We start from the raw sequence: 20,413 nt of genomic DNA on the forward strand, positions 1-20,413 counted from the left end.
ATTATGAACTATATACAGATGTATATAGACATATTTTAGAGTGTAGATTCATTTATTTTGTTTCATATGTAGTCTTCTAATGAAAGCTCTAAAAGATCTTATATTTAGGAACGGAGGGAGTATAAAACATTTTAGAGCGCGATTTAAAACATCTTATATTAGTTTATGAAGGTATTACTATAAGTATATGTAAATGCTTTAACTGATGGAAGACTACATGAAAATCCAGCATCAAAAGATTAGGATCGCCTGAAAAATATATCCATAGATCGACTGCACACCTGAATGAAACGGGAGGAACTGCGGTGCGAGCCATAGTTCGGGGAAGATCGGGTTGTTCCCGGACCAGTCATACACCCCAAGTATCTGCGACAATTATTTTAAACCAAACTTAAGTAGCTTGTTTGTCCCCTTAATCTGACCATATATATTAATGCTCCAAGATTATGTATGTGTTGGGATGCTATTCATGAACAAGTAAACATACCGAGAGCCATATCTTCCCCCACTGTGGCACGAGAGTAGCGCCCCCGTGGGACAATATCCATTCGCGCCCATTAGCCAACGCCCCGTTGCCATCCAGCTCCTCTCCGAGAAGTCTTAGAGTGATGTGTTCTGAGCATATACCAAACATACTGCTCGATCCTAAAATTAGGGTGCCCATCCCCCATCCTCGTTCTACAATAAATAAAATGGTAAAGGAAATAAATATGAATGATTGGTGCGTGAACAAAAAAAATCGCACAATTGAAGAATAATTCTCCCAGCCTATACACCCGAAAGTATAATATGAAAGTGTGCGATATCATGCCTGATGATTGTAGATATAGCGGCATATCTCTCGTTGATGTTCTGGTGTCACCACGGTGTTGAGTGATCTAGTTACATAGAGGGCAAATATCTGCAAGTGCACACAACAACAAAAAATAACGAGAATATCAAGTACATGTATGATTTTTTTGCTATTTCTTAGACATCTAAGAAGTAACTATTTTCAAGTTACCGTCAACAACCATGTAATTTGAACATGTGGTTCATGCGAAAATAATTTATTTGATCAGAAGGCTATCAATGTTGATTAAGAAATAAGAATTTCTAAGTTAACCGGGCTATAGTTACTCATATATGCTTCCTTTGTCTCCAAATGTAAGATGTTTTTTGACATACAAAATAGTCATAAAAATAATTACATACCAAACCAGGCATGATGAACATTATCCCGCTGAAGTCCCTGGGCCAACAGCCGTCATCTGTTTGGAGCAAAGAGAAGTGATCAAGGGCTCTCCTCAGCGACACCAACACGGTCTCCTCAGTGACTTTTGTCTTTCTCCTCGAGCTTCTCCATGGGCGGTAGGCAACGGTCCCTCCCTTGATGCTTGTACTGTTTTGCATACTACAAATATAGTAGGTTAAGTTTAGTTTGTTAGTTTGTGGGTGTCACCTATACTTGCGACACAAATTAAAGCTAAAGTAACATGTCAGTCCTGAAAAATGGACTGAGTGTCCAAGGCTTGTTGGCTGGCAACTCCAAACTATCTAGATAGCTATAGGTTGGTAGATCGGCACATTTAATTCATGATTGGAATTGTGGGTCCAAATAATAGTGAGTGTGGTTTTTGTGTACCCAGTGCCTTTGCATGCCTGTGCACCCACGATAAAAAAAACTTAGCAAAATATATCAAAAGAAAATCTAAAGTTTTGTGAATGTAATTATGACCAAATATTTAGGTGCTTGCAAAATTTGATGGCCAAATAGGAGCTCTGTACAAAAAAACAACAACAAAGTTTGTGTTGAAACATTTGAACAGTAAACTTGGGTGCACAAAATGGATAATGGATTATAGCTAGGTAAGAGCAACTCTAGCAGACCCCGCATCCGTCCGGCCCGCAAAACGTGTTTGCAGTTCGCGGAAAAACGTCTTTGCGGGCTGGCGCGCACGACCGCTGATGCAGACCCTGCATAACGGACCCGTAAAAAAGCATATTCGTTGAATATGCTTTTTCAGACCCCGCGCGGGCTGAAATGTCCCTCCCACCAACCGCTTTCGCTTATATGCAGGGCACCGCAACGGCGAGGAGGAAACCCGCGAATACGCGGGTTGGGGCTGAGATTTTGCCGCACCCCGCAAAAATATTTGCGGGCCAGGGCGGGATGCGGTGTCTGATCGGACAGGTTTTTCCGCCCCGACAAGCATTTTGGCGGTTATTTTCCGGGTCGGGGCGGGATACGGGGTCTGCTATAGTTGCTCTAATGGATAAACTTAGATAATGGGTTATAGCTATTTAAATATAGAGGATTTCGTTTTGTATTGAGATCATTTTGATGTTTTTGGTAACCAAACTTTACAGTCTCCTGAAACAGTTGCTCATAATCATACCCACAAAGTTTTAGATTTTTTTAGAAAGATTCACTGTTAAAAGAAATGAGACCATCCAAGACTAGCCCTTGGAGTCATATTTTTATAGAAGTTCTCTAAGCACCCGAGGCACCTTCAGACTCGAACCCGGGTGGGCTTGCTCGCACCAAGCGAGCCAAGCCAGCAGGGTGACACCCCACTCTTCAAAAAGATTCACTGTTCATTGTATGGATGCATCGAAGTTGGGTGCAACCATGACTTTTCCGTAATTCGGTCCCAAACCTGTATAGGAGCACAATAACTGTCCGTACTTCTGGACATATATAGGAAAAAATGATAAAAAAGGCCGCCTCCTTCAATTTTCACTAAGACTATTTATAATAAAAATAATATAGATGTCATCTAAGCAAAAAATATGACGTGATAACTAATTAATAAGAAGAAAGAGAAATTAAATAACTTAGCTAGTTACTCAGACTACTTACAATAAGAAGTAACATGCATATGTTATTAATCTAAGTTACTACCTTCACATTAAAGTAATAACATTGAACCATTTATTTATTAGCTTAATTATAGACTTATTTTATCTTGTTATACTTTCTCCGTTTCTTTTTAGTGTATAAGATTTGGTCAAAGTCAAACAACATAAAGTTTGACCAAATTTATGTTAAAAATATAAATATCTACTATATTAAAATTATATAGAATAAAAATACATCCCGTAGTGCATCTGATAATATTGATTTCATGTTGTGAATATTGATATTTTTTTAATATAAAGTTAGTCAAATTTTACAAAGCTTGACTTTGACCAAATCTTATATGCAGACTAAAAAACGGAGGGAGTACATTACTCCAGCTGGTGCTGCGAAAGTGGACTAGAAACATTCGGCGACGCTGCACACTGAAATCACACCCGCTCCCATGCTAGCTTGGGATGCGTGCATTTTTTGACAAAATAATTTCTCATAATAAGGGAATACTGACCGACACATACCTAAACAGTTTAGATATGTGCATGGTCATTTAATATGTGTGCATGACGGATATTAAGAGGGTGTTTAGATCCAAGAAACTTATTTTAGTCTGACTAAAAATAGTTTCTTTAAAAGGCTAAAGTTTCAAGCACCCCTGAGTAAAGAGGGGCTAAAACTAGTCTTGAGACTATTTTTTTAATCAGGGATACCCCTACTAAAATATAGATTAGTCCTCTCTCTCCTTATTTAATTCCTCTCCTTTAACATAGGTGAGTTCTGAACTGGAGGGTTTGGAGGATAATAAATCCTCATTAACTTGATTTTAGCCTCTTTAGTATTTGGATCCAAACATGGGTAAGGCTAGCAAGTTTTAGTCCCATTACTTTTAGTCATGATATTAAAGCGTATCCAAGCACCCTCTAACTCTTTTTCGAGCTGGAGCTGGGCCATTACTTTACATCCACCCGCATTCCCTCGGTTGCCTGATCAAAAAGGAGCAAGAATCCAATCCAAGAGCTTACTGTTGATCTTCCTCAACATCCCATATCCGGCGAAGACAAGAGATAGGCGGGGCAGCTCATACCCAATTGCTAATAAAAGCAATCTTGAAACTAGAGATGGTGCTATTTGGAAAGGATATGATTCCTACGTCAGATCTGTCGATAGACACAGGTTTAGTTAAAACTAAAAACAATCGTGCGAAAACGATGGCGAAGAGACAGCGGTGAAGTTCATAATTGGTTGTTGAGGTTTGTTGTTTAAGAGCTTTCATGTGTTTAGCTCTAGTCTTGTATGCGCGGAGTAACATTAAACCTTTTATTTACGAGCCTATAAACTCATCTTGTCTCGGTATCCGTTATGTTACTCCCACTATTATGAAACATGCTACTTAGTTGCCACATCATATTTCTTTCTTAGGTGACATCTATGTTACTATCTATGTTACTCCTATTATGGATAGTCTAAGAAAATGCAGGGGACAAGCTGGAGATCCAAATTTAGAGCATCCAGACATTGCAAATATGACTCCCTAAACACCCACGGACGTATTCGGTTAGTGACGGAACGTGTCTTCTATTTGTTTGTTCACGCAATCACACTTTTTATTTTCTTCTTCACATGTCCGGTCACTTGCACTTAATTGATGAAGAGGAAGAGAGAAAAATAATAATAAATAAGAAAAAAAGTGATGTGGGATGAGGCCGCGTCTAATGTAGCGGACTGACCGGACGGGTCTGAACGCGTCCGTGAACCCGCATATCCTCCACATATTTGAGAAGGATATGAGGATTCGGAGACAAACCGGATGTATAGGGATAATATGAGGGATCTCATTAGGTCACTTTTTTTTTCTTCTCTCTCTTGCCCGCTCAATGACCGAACACATTCATAAACGTACGAGGGATTATTTGAGGCGTCCGGCTATAAATGCTCTTAAGTACTCCCTCGGTTCTTTTATCTAAGGTGCATTTAAAAAAAATCATGTAAGGTCTATTTGTTTAATCAAAAGATCCGCATAAACATAATTAAGATTAACAACAATACTCCCTCCATCATGGTTTAGAAGGCACAGTTAGACTTACGTGCGTTTTCAAAATAGACAAAGATTAAGGCATGTTGCATTTACTCCTAGCAGCTAATTAATACTCTGTTGTACTACTTTTATATGCATGCGTAGTGTGAATGCTATTTTTTAATTCATTTCGCAGCCAATCAATAACCACCTAGGTCCTAGAGAATTTGCATGCACTTCTTTTAAACTGTGACGGATGGAGTAACAGATCGTACAAGTTTCCCAACACGTACCAACCAGGTTAGGTGCTTTGGAATAAAAATTACATAGTATAGTTGGTAATCCATGTCAGGCACACACAGACAAGCCACAAGAATGATGCAGTAGCAATGGGATTTTTTGAGGAAATCAAGTATATTCATATTTGACCAAATTTTTAGGAAAAAAATATCAATATCTTCCAATATCAAATTTATATCAATACATCCATCATGAAAGTATTTTCGTGTTTTATTTATATTGTATTCTAGATGTTGATAATTTATTGTATAATTTTAGTAAAATATATACTCCATCCATTTCTAAATATATGATATTTTAGTAGTTTGAGGAGGAAGTACAAGTTTGATTTGCACTAATGCCAATACACATTATATTATGATGATACAAAGGTAGTAGTACAAACTACCAAACCGGACATATATAGAAATGTTATGCTAGGACGATCATGCTAGAGCTTCAGAGAAAACAACATAACCACTCACTAGTAGAAAAATGGTCTTTCGGTCGAGGGCCGAAATACCATTTGTCCCGGTTTAAACCAAAACCAAGACCAATGCCATGCATTGGTCCTGGTTTGGTTTGCCGGGGCATTGGTCCCGGTTCGGTTCACCTCATTAGTCTCGGTTCGGGACAAAATCTGGGACTAAAGATCCAGCGACTGCCACGTGGCGTGCCGCGGATCCACGTGGCATGTCGTGGATCATTAGTCCCGGTTTGTAGCATGAACTAGGACTAAAGGGTAGGCCATTAGTCCCGGTTTTAGATAAAAATCGGGACTAAAGTGTTGCCTATATAAACCCTCGCACCTGCCCACCCTCTCCTATGTTTTTGGGCGTTGAGGTGTGACCATGCATGGCATGCTTTTTCCACTCTAGTTCATGCACATGAGGTGTTCGATGAAATGCCCGAGCCACCATATATGAGAGAAAAAGAATGCCGACTGTTGTTGTGGGGGTCGCTTCTCCTTCTTCTCCTTGTGGTAGATATTTGTTATGCACTAGGAAAAGAAGGAGTAGCGACCATCATCGACGGTCGAAAAATCTGGTGAGGGAGTGTCCACCATATATGAGAGAAGAAGAATGCCGACTATTGTTTTGGGGGTCGCTTTTCCTTCTTCTCCTTGTGCTAGATATTTGTTATGCATTAGGGAAAGAAGGAATAGCGACCATCATCGACGGTCGAAAAATCAGATGAGGGAGTGTCCATCATATATGAGAGAAGAAGAATGCCGACTGTTGTTGTGGCGGTCGCTTATATTTGTTATGCACTATGGGAAGAAGGAGTAGCGACCATCATCGACGGTCGAAAAATCAGGTGAGGGAGTGTCCACCATATATGAGAGAAGAAGAATGCCGACTGTTGTTGTGGGGGTCGCTTTTCCTTCTTCTCCTTGTGCTAGATATTTGTTATGCATTAAAGGAAGAAGGAATAGCGACCATCATCGACGGTCGAAAAATCAGGTGAGGGAGTGTCCATCATATATGAGAGAAGAAGAATGCGACTGTTGTTGTGGGGGTCGCTTCTCCTTCTTCTCCTTGTGCTAGATATTTGTTATGCACTAGGGGAAGAAGGAGTAGCGACCATCATCGACGGTCGAAAAATCAGGTGACGGAGTGTCCATCATATATGAGAGAAGAAGAATGCCGACTGTTGTTGTGGGGGTCGCTTCTCCTTCTTCTCCTTGTGTTAGATATTTGTTATGCATTAGGGGAAGAAGGAATAGCGACCATCATCGACGGTCGAAAAATCAGGTGAGGGAGTGTCCACCATATATGAGAGAAGAAGAATGCCGACTGTTGTTGTGGGGGTCGCTTCTCCTTCTTCTCCTTGTGCTAGATATTTGTTATGCACTAGGGGAAGAAGTAGTAGCGACCATCATCGACGGTCGAAAAATTAGGTGAGGGAGTGTCCACCATATATGAGAGAAGAAGAATGCCGACTGTTGGTGTGGGAGTCGTTTCTCCTTCTTCTCCTTATGCTAGATATTTTTTATGCACTAGGGGAAGGAGTAGCAGCCATCATCGACGGTTGAAAAATCAGGTGAGGGAGTGTCCACCATATATGAGAGAAGAAGAATGCCGACTATTGTTGTGGGGGTCGCTTCTCCTTCTTCTTATTGTGCTAGATATTTGTTATGCACTAGGGTAAGAAGGAGTAGCGACCATCATCGACGGTCGAAAAATCAGGTGAGGGAGTGTCCACCATATATGAGGGAAGAAGAATGCCAACTGTTGTTGTGGGGGTTCGCTTCTCCTTCTTCTCCTTGTGCTAGATATTTGTTATGCACTAGGGGAAGAAGGAGGAGCGACCATCATCGACGGTCGAAAAATGAGGTGGGTGAAATGATGATAGCATGCCAACTTTCAACATTTTGAGTGTTCATTTGTAGTGCTTTTCAATTTCACGGTCAACTACCTCAAAAAAAAGTAAATGCACGAAAAATACCAAATGATGTCAGAAATTGTTGAAAATTTGTGATGTGTCTTTGAATGGTGCATTTTGAACACACAAAAAGTATGGATTTCAAATAAGTTCAAAAAAATAAAATCGCTTTGTAACATATGAGTTCTCGTCCGAAACCTTGATACTTCGAGAGAGATTGTCCGTTTTGTACATGAAGTGCATCCAGTTTTTGTTGTAACCCTCTCAACTTTTTAGCACATGCTATGTGGGTGAAATGATGATACCATCCCAACTTTCAACATTTTCAGAGTTCATTTGTAGTGCTTTTCAATTTCAGGGTCAGCTAGCTCAAAAAAAAAGTAAATGCACGAAAAATACCAAATGAAGTCCGTAATTGTTGAAATTTTGTGATGTGCCTTTGAATGGTGCATTTTCAACACACAAAAAGTATGGATTTCAAATAAGTTAAAAAAATGAAATCCCTTTGTAACAGATGAGTTCTCGTTCGAAATCCTGATACTTCGGGAGAGATTGTCCGTTTTGTACACGAAGTGCATCCAGTTTTTGTCGTAACCCTCTCCCTTTTTTAGCACATGCTAAGTAGGTGAAAATGATGATACCATGCCAACTTTCAACATTTTCAGAGTTTATTTGTAGTGTTTTTCAATTTCAGGGTCAACTAGAATAAAAAAAATAAGTAAATGCACGAAAAATACCAAATGAAGTTAGAAATTGTTGAAAATTTGTAATGTGCCTTTGAATGGTGCATTTTCAACACACAAAAAGTATGGAGTTCAAATAAGTTTAAAAAAATAAAATCCCTTTGTAACAGATGAGTTCTCGTTCGAAACCCTGATATTTCGAGAGATATTGTCCGTTTTGTACACGAAGTGCATCTAGTTTTTGTCGTAACCCTCTAAACTTTTTAGCACATGCTATGTGGATGAAATGATGGTACCAATGCCAACTTTCAACATTTTCAGAATACATTTGTAGTGCTTTTCAATTTTAGGGTCAAATAGCTCAAAAAAAGTAAATGCACGAAAAATACCAAATGAAGTGATAAATTGTTGAAAATTTGTGAAAATATTTAATATAAAACAAAAAAAAGTCAGCTAAAAAGAATCAACTAAAACATTAACCAAAATGAATGAATTAAGAATAATCAACTAAAATTATCAAAGTGCTTATTTGTTAAAAAGAATCAAGTAAAACATTAACTAAAAAGAAACAAAAAAAATCAACTCAAAAGAATTTTCATAAAGTTTTTTGGTTAAAATCTTTAATTGAAAACTAAAATAGAAGAGAAAAAAAAATCTTTAATAGCAAAAAATGAAAGTAAAATTATTCACAAATTTTAAAGAATTCAAATTTGAAAACTAAATATTTAGTTGTAAGTAGAAAAAAACAAAATAAATAAAGCAAAGAACAAAACAAAAATAATGGAAAAAAATTGAAACTATATGAGAATTTATAGAGAAAATTCAACCTAAATTCAAAGTGAGGTCACAGTGCGTTTAGGCCCGTAAGCCTGCTTTAGAGAGGAGCTCGACATGGTTGGGACAACGGGGCTTATGAACGAGTCGCGGCTCCTCTCGACAAGCGAGGTGGGACTAAACTTTGGAATGCCGCCAGCCCAAGGTCTTTAGTCCCGGGTCGAGCCACGACCCGGGATTAAAGACCCTCATTTCCCGCCACTCCGCCTGCCGAAAAGGGGTCTTTAGTCCCGGGTCGTGGCACGGCCCGGGACTGAAGGTGGTCTTTAGTCCCGGTTCGGGCCACGACCCAGGACCAAAGCTCCGCCTATATAGGCGGTAGTTGGAAATTTGTGATGTCCAAATCACGGTTTTCATCTTCTACATCCTCTCGCGCGCTACACGAACGAACACTCTTGACGCCGACTCTTCCCCGACGCCGTCGCCGTTCCGCGCTCCTCCTCGCCGCCGGCTCCTTCACCGTCGTCGTCGTCGTTGTCGCCGCCGCCTCCCCTTGTCCTCGCCGCTGCCCCTCCCCTCCCACGGTAAGCCCCCTTCCCCTCTCCCTCTCTGGTAAGCCGGCCGACCCCGTCCCTATCCCGCTCTGGTAAGCCCACCCCCTCCAGGCGCCGCCGCCCCCTCCCCTCCCGCTCTAGGCACCCCAAGGCTGCTGCCATTTAGATTTTAGGGCCATCGGTTCAAGCTAGAACAAATTGAAATAATGGAAATTGAGATGCATATGTTAATAAGAAAATCAAGATATATATGTTTGTTGAAGATCTTTTGATGGGTTAACTAGAAAGAAGGAAAAAAAATCATGTTTGTAAATTTCATGTAGGTAGGTTTGAATTAGACAACCAATGGTTTCAAACAACTTATTTAAACTTTGGAGAGGAAAAAGGGTACATACATATTTCACCAACCTACAAATATCATCCTTTTGTTGGTGTTAATATAATGCATAAAATAGTAGTGAGTTTCTCACTTTTGCTTGCTAAATTGTGCTAAGTTTTGTCGAAATGTCCGAGTGGCCTAGCTATCTATGTTTATATATATAGAGAGAGATGTTCAATTCTTTCGATATATATAGTGTCATGATTGTTGTTTACACACATTTACCACATTAAAACAGGAAATGTCTGACGATGAATATTGGGAGTGTGAATATTGCGGCGACTATCGGGTTATGTGCGACACGCCTCACTTGCGAGACGATAGGTTCTTCAGCATGAAGCTTGACGAGAATGGAGATATGTTCCTCCCTTGCCATGCAAGAAGATATGTGTTGGAGAGGCTCGGTTTCGAAGACCACGAGAGAATTGAGACTAGGAGCGCTAACCTGAGGACTATACATGGTCTCACATTTGTTATCAAAGTATTTAATTCAGTTTTTCAAACAGAATTTGGGTGCCCAGAGTGGGAAGATGTTTGCAAGGCATATGGATTTCAGGAGGGTATGGAAATAACCTTCGATCTTCGTCCTGAAGATAATATGCCAGGCAACATCGACATTTGGGTGGTTGTCTATGATATGCTTCCTGTTTTACCTCCATGTGAGTTTCTCAACCATATTTGTCAAGTAATTTGCATTTATATTTAGAAACAGTTGGTGTTCATCCATATACTCAATTTGTGAAATTATAATTTACATCTTATTTCGTTTCTTCGACTGAATTACGGAAATTAATTGACACGACACACTACACGTATGGATCACATCTAACTTGGGAGGAGAAGGATGTTCTTCTCCACTTTCTTGTTGCTCGTGTTCTGGTTTCTAGGGATACCTTCCCGTATAATTTTAGAATTGGCCAAAATTATACATTTTACATGCCACTAGTGCATAAGTTGAGGCCGAATTACATTCGCCGAAATATCTTGGTAAGAGTTTCCTAATTAAGTACGCTCTACTATTTCATAAATGGTGTTGATTATATTGCTAACTAGGTTATTATTATGTTCTTCAACAACAACTGCCACATGATGTAGTGCCTAGGCCGGATTACATTCGCCGGAATATCTTGGTAAGAGTTTCCTAATTAAGTACGCTCTACTATTGCATAAATGGTGTTGATTACATTGCTAACTTGGTTATTATTATATTCTTCAACACCAACTGCCACATGATGTAGTGCCTCTGATGATGCTCCCAGAAGGTCAAATGAAAATTGGAAGCCCGCTGAGGGCTGAGTTCGATGCTCCATACTCGAGTAACCTCAAATCAAGATAAAAAGGCTCGAAATTGAAGCATGGAGAGAAATAAAGAAGGTTTGCAAGCCACAAGTTGGAGACCGTTGGATCTCTGTGATTCATCATGGAGAATAGGTGTTATTTTGTTTTATGACATTATACCTAAGAGCAAGGACTAGGTCTTATGAGAGACAAGTTATTCTGGTTTATATTATTACTTGACATGATCGATTAGGATGCATGCATATGATGACTATATATTATGATGTTTCTCTATTTTATTTTATGTGTATCATATGATAACTTGGTATATGATTAAGATGATGATGAGTTGTTAGATGATCGATTCGAATAATATTGTCATTCGACGGAAATGATATGAAATGATATAGTGTAAAAAAGATGCATATATGTGCATGTAACTCGTGTCTACATTTTGTAAATATGTTCGACAAAGCACGACGGATGAGATGGTGTAATATATTCATGACGATGTGCAATATGTATGTAATAAATAAATGGGAAAATAGGGGGCAGCAAAATAGCCCATCCAATTTAGTGCAAAACCCTAAACCCAAAAATTTCTAAAAAAACAGCGATGAAATAGCCCCGGTTCGTTATACGAACAGGGACTAATACCCCTTCCCCCTCGCTCCCAGCACCGCCATGTGGAAGGCCATTAGCCCCGTTTCAGGGCCGAACCGGGGCTAGCATTAGTCCCGGTTGATTAGTCCCGGTTCGCGAACCAGGACTAATGACCCAACAGAACCGGGACTAAAGGCCCTTTTTCTACTAGTGACTGTAGACGGAATATATAGGGTCATACTTCATTCAAGAATCAAGATTCAGTCCCTGCAGAAATGCAGGGAACCGTTGTTCTCCAGAGAAGCCAGCTACTTACTGTACATGCATATAAGGAACTATTTGTTGTTCTCCAGAGAAGCCAGTTTGATTTAAATATATAGTTACTTGTATAATTTTCTTACCCATGCGTTGTTTGTTATATATAGTGGCATTGCTTTGATATCCGTCTCCATCGGTCCTCGTCTGGTTTATGATTCGGATGTGTCATATTCTCTTTTATAACTATTTGTTGCATTTCGTGTTTATGATAGATTATGCCCATCAAGGTGACATAGATATTTATATCTAGAAGGTATGTGAATCGGAAATTCCAACCGACCCTCTTGTCGAGATGTCAAATTTAGTTGAAAAAGAAAACGAGTATTTGAAAGAAAAATTGAAAAGAATTGAAGAAGAGAAGATGAAACTTGAGTTGTATGTTGTCGATGTCGTCGATGATCACAAGATCAAGATGGAGAAAATGCGCTTGAAGATTAGAAAATATGCCATTGATAGTGAGGCTTGGTATCATTATGTTGGGGAACATAGTAATAATTCAAAAAAATTCCTACGTGTCACCAAGATCAATTTAGGAGATACCAACAACGAGAGAGGGAGAGCATCTTCATACCGTTGAAGATCGCTAAGCAGAAGCATTACTATGAACGCGGTCAATGGAGCATACTCGCGGAGATCCGATCCAAGCACCGAACGAACGGTGCCTCCGCATTCAACACACCTACAGCCCGGAGACGTCTCGTCCTTCTTGATCCAGCAAGGGTGAAGGAGAAGTTGAGGGAGAGCTCCGGCAGCACGACGGCAGGGTGGCGGTGGAGCTTATGGTTCTTCGGCAGGGCTTCGCCAAGCACCGCGGAGAAGGAGAAGTGGAGAGGTAGGGCTGCGCCAAGGGGAGAGGTTCAAGGGTGTGCGCAGCCCTCCCAAACCCCCACTATTTACAGGAGGGAGGGGAGAGGGGCCGGCCACCCTAGGAAAACCCTAGGAGGGGCAGCGGCAGCCCTAGGAGAAGGAGGCGGCGACGGCCCTAGGGGTGGCTTGCCTCCCAAGTCAGAGGGAGGCAGCCCCACGCCCTAGGGTTTTTCCCTAGGCGCCTTGGGCCCCACTTGGTGGCTTGGTTCCCTCCCATTTTCGGCCCATGTGGCCCTCCGGGACAGGTGGACCCCCGGTACCCTTTTGGTGATCCCGGTACAATACCGATAAACCCCGAAACCTTTCCGGTGACCGAAACTGGACTTCCAATATATAAATCTACCTTCGAACTATTACGGAACTCCTCATGACGTCCGAGACCTCATCTGGGACTACGAACAACCTTCGGTAACCACATATACAATTTCCATTACAACTCTAGCGTCACTGAACCTTAAGTGTGTAGACCCTATGGGTTCGGGAACCATGCAGACATGACCGAGACACCTCTCCGACCAATAACCAACAACGGGATCTGGATACCCATGTTTCCCCCCACATGTTCCATGATGATATCATCGGATGAACCACGATGTCAGGGATTCACTCAATCCCGTATACAATTCTCTTTGTCTACCGGTATGATACTTGTCCGAGATTCGATCATCGTTATCCATATTCCTTGTTCGATCTCGTCATTGGCAAGTCCCTTTACTCATTCCATAACGCATGATCCCATGGCTAAATCCTTAGTCACATTGAGCTCATTATGATGATGTATTATCAAGTGGGCCCAGGGATACCTCTCCGTCACACGGAGTGATAAATCCTAGTCTCGATTCATACCGACCCAACAAACACTTTTGGAGATACCTGTAGTGCACCTTTATAATCACCCAGTTACGTTGTGATGTTTGATACACCCAAAGTATTCCTACGGTATCCAGGAGTTTCACAATCTCATGGTCTAAGGAAATGATACTTGACATTATAAAAGCTCTAGCAGACGAACTACACGATCTTGTGCTATGCTTAGGATTGGGTCTTGTCCATCACATCATTCTCCTAATGATGTGATCCCATTATCAACGACATCCAATGTCCAGGGCCAGGAAACCATGACCATCAGCGAGCTAGCCAACTAGAGGCTCACTAGGGACATGCTGTGGTCTATGTATTCACACATGTATTATAGTTTCCTCTTAATACAATTATAGCATGAACAATAGACAATTATCATGAACAAGGAAATATAATAATAACCATTTTATTATTGCCTCCAGGGCATATTTCCAAGAGTCTCCCACTTGCACTAGAGTCAGTAATCTAGTTACATTGTGATGAATCGAACACCCATAGAGTTCTGGTGTTGATCATGTTTCGCTCATGGAAGAGGTTTAGTCAATGGATCCGCGTCATTCACATCCGTATGTACTTTACAAATATCTATATCTCCATCCTGAATGTATCCACGAATGGAGTTGAAGCGGCGCTTGATGTGCTTGGTCTTCTTGTGAAATCTGGGCTCCTTGGCAATGGTAGTAACTCCAGTGTTGTCACAGAAGACAGTCATCGGGCCCGATGCACTGGGAATCACTCCTAGGTCGGTGATGAAATCCTTCATCCAGACTCCTTCCTGCGCTGCTTCCGAAGCTGCTTGACACGTCTCCAACGTATCTATAATTTTTGATGGTTTCATGCTATTATCTTGTCAAACTTTGGATATTTTGCATGCCTTTTATATATTTCTTGGGACTAACTTACTAACTCAGTGCCAAGTGCCAGTTTCTGTTTTTTCCATGTTTTTGACCCCTTTCAGAGGAGGATTTTGAACAGAGTCCAAACGGAATGAAACTGCCAAAAATATTTTTTCAGAACAGAAAAAGATCGGGGAGCCGGAGAATCAGGGCAGGGGGCCACCAGGGACCCCACAAGCCCTCATGGCGCGGCCAGGGGGGCCCCGCAGCCCCCTGGCTTGTGGGCTCCCTGAGGCTCCATTGCCCTAGGTTTTGCGCCTATACATTCTCTAAAATTCCATAAAAAATCAGGGGAGCATCGAAAGTACTTTTCCGCCGCCGCAAGCTTTTGTCTCCGCAAAATACCATCCGGGGCACGTTCTGCTGCCCTGCCGGAGGGGGATTCGGATACGGAGGGCTTCTTCATCAACACCATGACCTCTCCGATGATGCGTGAGTAGTTCACGATAGACCTACGGGTCCATAGCTAGTAACTAGATGCCTTCTTCTCTCTCTTGGATCTTCAATACAAAGTTCTCCATGATCTTCATGGAGATCTATCCGATGTAATCTTCTTTTGCAGTGTGTTTGTCGAGATCTGATGAATTGTGGATTTATGATCAGATTATCTATGAAACTTATTTGAGTTTCTTATAATCTCTCTTATGCATGATTTCATATCCTTGTAATTCTCTTCGAGTTGTGGGTTTTGTTTGGCCAACAAGATCTATGATTCTTGCAATGGGAGAAGTGCTTTGTTTTGGGTTCATACAGTGGGGTGACCTCACCCAGTGACAGAAGGGGTAGCAAGGCACGCATCATGTTGTTGCCATCAAGGGTAAAAAGATGGGGTTTTCATCATTGGTTTGAGTTTATCCCTCTACATCATGTCATCTTGCTTAAGGCGCTACTCTATTCGTGATGAACTAATACACTAGATGCATGCTGGATAGCGGTCGATCTGTGGAGTAATAGTAGTAGATGCAGAAAGTATCGTTCTACTTGTCTCTGACGTGATGACTATATGTATGACCATTCCCTTAGATATTGTCATGACTTTGCGCGGTTCTATCAATTGCTCGACAATAATTCGTTCACCCACCGTGATATTTGCTATTTTGAGAGAAGCCTCTAGTGAACACTATGGCCCCTGGGTCTACTCCACAACATATTTTCAGCCTTACACTTTTTACTTCGTTGCACTTTCTGCCTTCAGATCTCACTTTGCAAACAATCTTGAAGGGATTGACAACCCCTTTATAGCGTTTGGTGCAAGCTCGTTTGTGTTTGCGCAGGTACTCTGGACTTGACGAGATTCTCCTACTGGATTGATACCTTGGTTCTCAAACTGAGGGAAATACTTACTGCTCCTGTGCTGCATCACCCTTTCCTCTTCAAGGGAAAAACCAACGCAAGCAAGTCTCCGTCAATGTGTCAATTTATGGCGCTGTTGTTTGAGAAGTAGCACAAGGATTTCTGGCGCTGTTGCCGGGGAAGGACTTTTGTTGCCGTAGGAGAAGAATTTCTGGCGCTGTTGCCGGGGAGGATCAAGTCAAGAACTCATCCAAGTAAGTGTCGCAGACTCATCTCTTGCATTTACTTTGTTTTCCAGTTGCCTCTCGTTTTCCTCTCCCCCACTTCACAATTTGCCTTTTTCGTTTGCCTTTTTCGTTCGCCTTTTCATTTGCCCTTTTCTCTCGCCTGCTTTCTGTTCGTCTGTGTGGGATAGTCTACCTGTCCTCATGGCTAGATCCACCTCTTCGAATAATACTCCCGAGAGCGAAGTTCTCAATTTCAAACAAATTGAGGAAGAAAACTTAAAGGATGCTTGGTATAGGATTTCCAATCCTCAGAGGAGATCTACTCATAAGCAATCCACTACCGTCTTGCTTCGCAGTTTTTATGTGGGCGTTTCTCCTTGGAATAGGTATATTCCTGACACCATCATAGGTGGAAATTTCTTGGGTAGCCATACCGTTGATTCTTACGGTGCTGTAATAAATTTGGTAGGCTCACCCCCACTCATGGTTAATGGAACTACCTTAAGTCTGGAACATGTGATGCGTAGGCTGGACGTCATTGAAAATAAAGTTGCTACGATAGAACTCATTGATAATTTGGATAAAAAGATCCACAATCAAATCACTCATTACGGATCCAAGGTGGGAATGGTTTTGAAAAATTTAAAGGAGAAGGAACCCACAGTTAACGAAAAATTAGGTCATGATTCCGCTAGGATTGGCAAACTAGAGGACGTTATAACCAACTTGGGTTCCGCTTTTGCCGCTGTGCAGAATACTCCAAACTTTGCCCACAATAAGGCCACCAAGTCTGTTTTTGTTCCCAAAAATAGTGGTGAATCATCTAGCAAGAAACATGAAAACCTTAAGATGATAAGTGATCACGCTACTTATGGTTTGAGCACCAAAGACGACGATACGTGATTCTATCGCTTTTATGCCTAGCTAAGGGTGTTAGAAAATAGCGCTTGTTGGGAGGCAACCCAATGAATTTATCTTTTTCTTTCTCTTTTGTTGCGTCCACACCATCATAATTCTGTTGTGATTGTGTTTTTTGTGTTTCTTTTTGTGTTTGGACCAAGCAAAACCTTTATGACTAGTCTTGGTGATAGTTGTTTGATCCTGCTAGAAAAAGACAGAAACTTTTCGCTCACGAGATGATTTTTCATTTTTATTCAGAAAGAGCTTTTGAGCTGATTCTTTTTGCTGCTGGTTGATATCACTTTTTTCCAGGCAGTCGTAATTTTTTAGATGTTTTGAGGTACCAGAAGTATACGAAGTATACAAATTGCTACAGACTAGTTGCTATTTTGAGAGAAGCCTCTAGTTATTTGTAATTTGTTCACCCACCGTGATATTTGCTATTTTGAGAGAAGCCTCTAGTGAACACTATGGCCCCCGGGTCTACTCCACACCATATTTTCAGCCTTACACTTTTTTACTTCGTTGCACTTTCCGCCTTCAGATCTCACTTTGCAAACAATTTTGAAGGGATTGACAACCCCTTTATAGCGTTGGGTGCAAGCTCGTTTGTGTTTGCGCATGTACTCTAGACTTGACGAGATTCTCCTACTAGATTGATACCTTGGTTCTCAAACTGAGGGAAATACTTACTGCTCCTATGCTGCATCACCCTTTCCTCTTCAAGGGAAAAACCAACGCAAGCAAGTCTCCGTCGACGTGTCAATTTCTGGCGCTGTTGTTTGAGAAGTAGCACAAGGATTTCTGGCGCCGTTGCCGGGGAATGACTTTTGTTGCCATAGCACATCTATATTGAAGCTAGCATCGACGTAACCCTTTAAGATGATCTCTTCGGCACCTCCATAAATGAGAAACATATCTTTAGTCCTTTTCAGGTACTTAAGGATATTCTTGTTGGGGAACGTTGCATGGGAAACAAAAAAAATTCCTATGCACACGAAGACCTATCATGGTGATGTTCATCTACGAGAGGAGATTAGATCCACATACCCTTGTAGATCGCTCAGCAGGAAGCGTTAAGAAACGTGGTTGATATAGTGGTACAGCTTCGTGATTCAAATCACCGTCGTCCCACGATCCGTTCCGATCTAGTGCCGAACGGACGACACCTTCGCGTTCAGCACACGTACAGCTCGATGACGATTTCGGCCTTCTTGATCCAGCAAGAGAGACGGAGAAGTAGATGAGTTCTCCAGCAGCGTGACAGCGCGCCGGTGTTGGTGATGATCTATTCCTGCAGGGCTCCGCCCGAGTTCCGCAGAAATATAATCTAGAGGAAGAACTACGAGGCGTAGGTTTGAGTTGCACGTGGCAAAGTTGTTGGGGAACGTCGCATGGGAAACAAAAATTTTCCTACACGCACGAAGACCTATCATGGTGATGTCCCTCTACGAGAGGGGATGAGTGATCTACGTACCCTTGTAGATCGTACAGCAGAAGCGTTAGTGAACGCAGTTGATGTAGTGGAACGTCCTCACGTCCCTCGATCCGCCCCGCGAACAATCCCGCGATCAGTCCCACGATCTAGTACCGAACGGACGGCACCTCCGCGTTCAGCACACGTACAACTCGATGATGATCTCGGCCTTCTTGATCCAGCAAGAGAGACGGAGAGGTAGAAGAGTTCTCCGGCAGCGTGACGGCGCTCCGGAGGTTGGTGATGACCTTGTCTCACCAGGGCTCCGCCCGAGCTCCGCAGAAACGCGATCTAGAGGAAAAACCGTGGAGGTATGTGGTCGGGCTGCCGTGGAAAAGTCGTCTCAAATCAGCCCTAAAACCTCCGTATATATAGGTGGGAGGGAGGGGACCTTGCCTTGGGGGGTCGGCCGAGTCCAAGGGGGAAGGCTCCCCCCCCAAACCGAGTTGGACTTGGTTTGGTGGGTGGGAGTCCTTCCTTCCCTTCCCACCTCCTATTTTTTCTTTTCTCTTTGATTTTCTTTCCTAGGCGCATAGGGCCCTTCTGGGCTGTCCCACCAGCCCACTAAGGGCTGGTGTGCCACCCTCAAGGCCTATGGGCTTCCCCGGGGTGGGTTGCCCCCCCGGTGAACTCCCGGAACCCATTCGTCATTCCCGGTACATTCCCGGTACATTCCCGGTACATTCCCGGTAACTCCGAAAACCTTCCGGTAATCAAATGAGGTCATCCTATATATCAATCTTCGTTTCCGAACCATTCCGGAAACCCTCGTGACGTCCGTGATCTCATCCGGGACTCCGAACAACATTTGGTAACCAACCATATAACTCAATTACGCATAAAACAACGTCGAACCTTAAGTGTGCAGACCCTGCGGGTTCGAGAACTATGTAGACATGACCCGAGAGACTCCTCAGTCAATATCCAATAGCGGGACCTGGATGCCCATATTGGATCCTACATATTCTACGAAGATCTTATCGTTTGAACCTCAGTGCCAAGGATTCATATAATCCCGTATGTCATTCCCTTTGTCCTTCGGTATGTTACTTGCCCGAGATTCGATCGTCAGTATCCGCATACCTATTTCAATCTCGTTCACCGGCAAGTCTCTTTACTCGTTCCGTAATACAAGATCCCGCAACTTTCACTAAGTCACATTGCTTGCAAGGCTTGTGTGTGATGTTGTATTACCGAGTGGGCCCCGAGATACCTCTCCGTCACACGGAGTGACAAATCCCAGTCTTGATCCATAATAACTCAACTAACACCTTCGGAGATACCTGTAGAGCATCTTTATAGTCACCCAGTTACGTTGCAACGTTTGATACACACAAAGCATTCCTCCGGTGTCAGTGAGTTATATGATCTCATGGTCATAGGAATAAATACTTGACACGCAGAAAACAGTAGGAACAAAATGACACGATCAACATGCTACGTCTATTAGTTTGGGTCTAGTCCATCACGTGATTCTCCTAATGATGTGATCCAGTTATCAAGCAACAACACTTTATTCATAATCAGAAGACACTGACTATCTTTGATCAACTGGCTAGCCAACTAGAGGCTTGCTAGGGACGGTGTTTTGTCTATGTATCCACACATGTAAATGAGTCTTCATTCAATACAATTATAGCATGGATAATAAACGATTATCTTGATACAGGAATTATAATAATAACTATATTTATTATTGCCTCTAGGGCATAATTCCAACAGTCTCCCACTTGCACTAGGGTCAATAATCTAGCCCTGACATCATCATGTGAATTACATTGTAATTAAT

The 20,413-nt window shown here is 42.0% G+C and overlaps 1 pseudogene; it reads right to left on the bottom strand.

Annotated features, from left to right (window-relative positions):
• LOC123405063 overlaps positions 1-1,230 on the bottom strand; it is a 52,158-nt pseudogene extending 50,928 nt beyond the window's left edge.
• Positions 1,231-20,413: the final 19,183 nt, after the last annotated feature.

The sequence above is a fragment of the Hordeum vulgare genome, chromosome 6H, assembly GCF_904849725.1.
Source record: "Hordeum vulgare subsp. vulgare chromosome 6H, MorexV3_pseudomolecules_assembly, whole genome shotgun sequence".
Taxonomy (NCBI): domain Eukaryota; kingdom Viridiplantae; phylum Streptophyta; class Magnoliopsida; order Poales; family Poaceae; genus Hordeum; species Hordeum vulgare.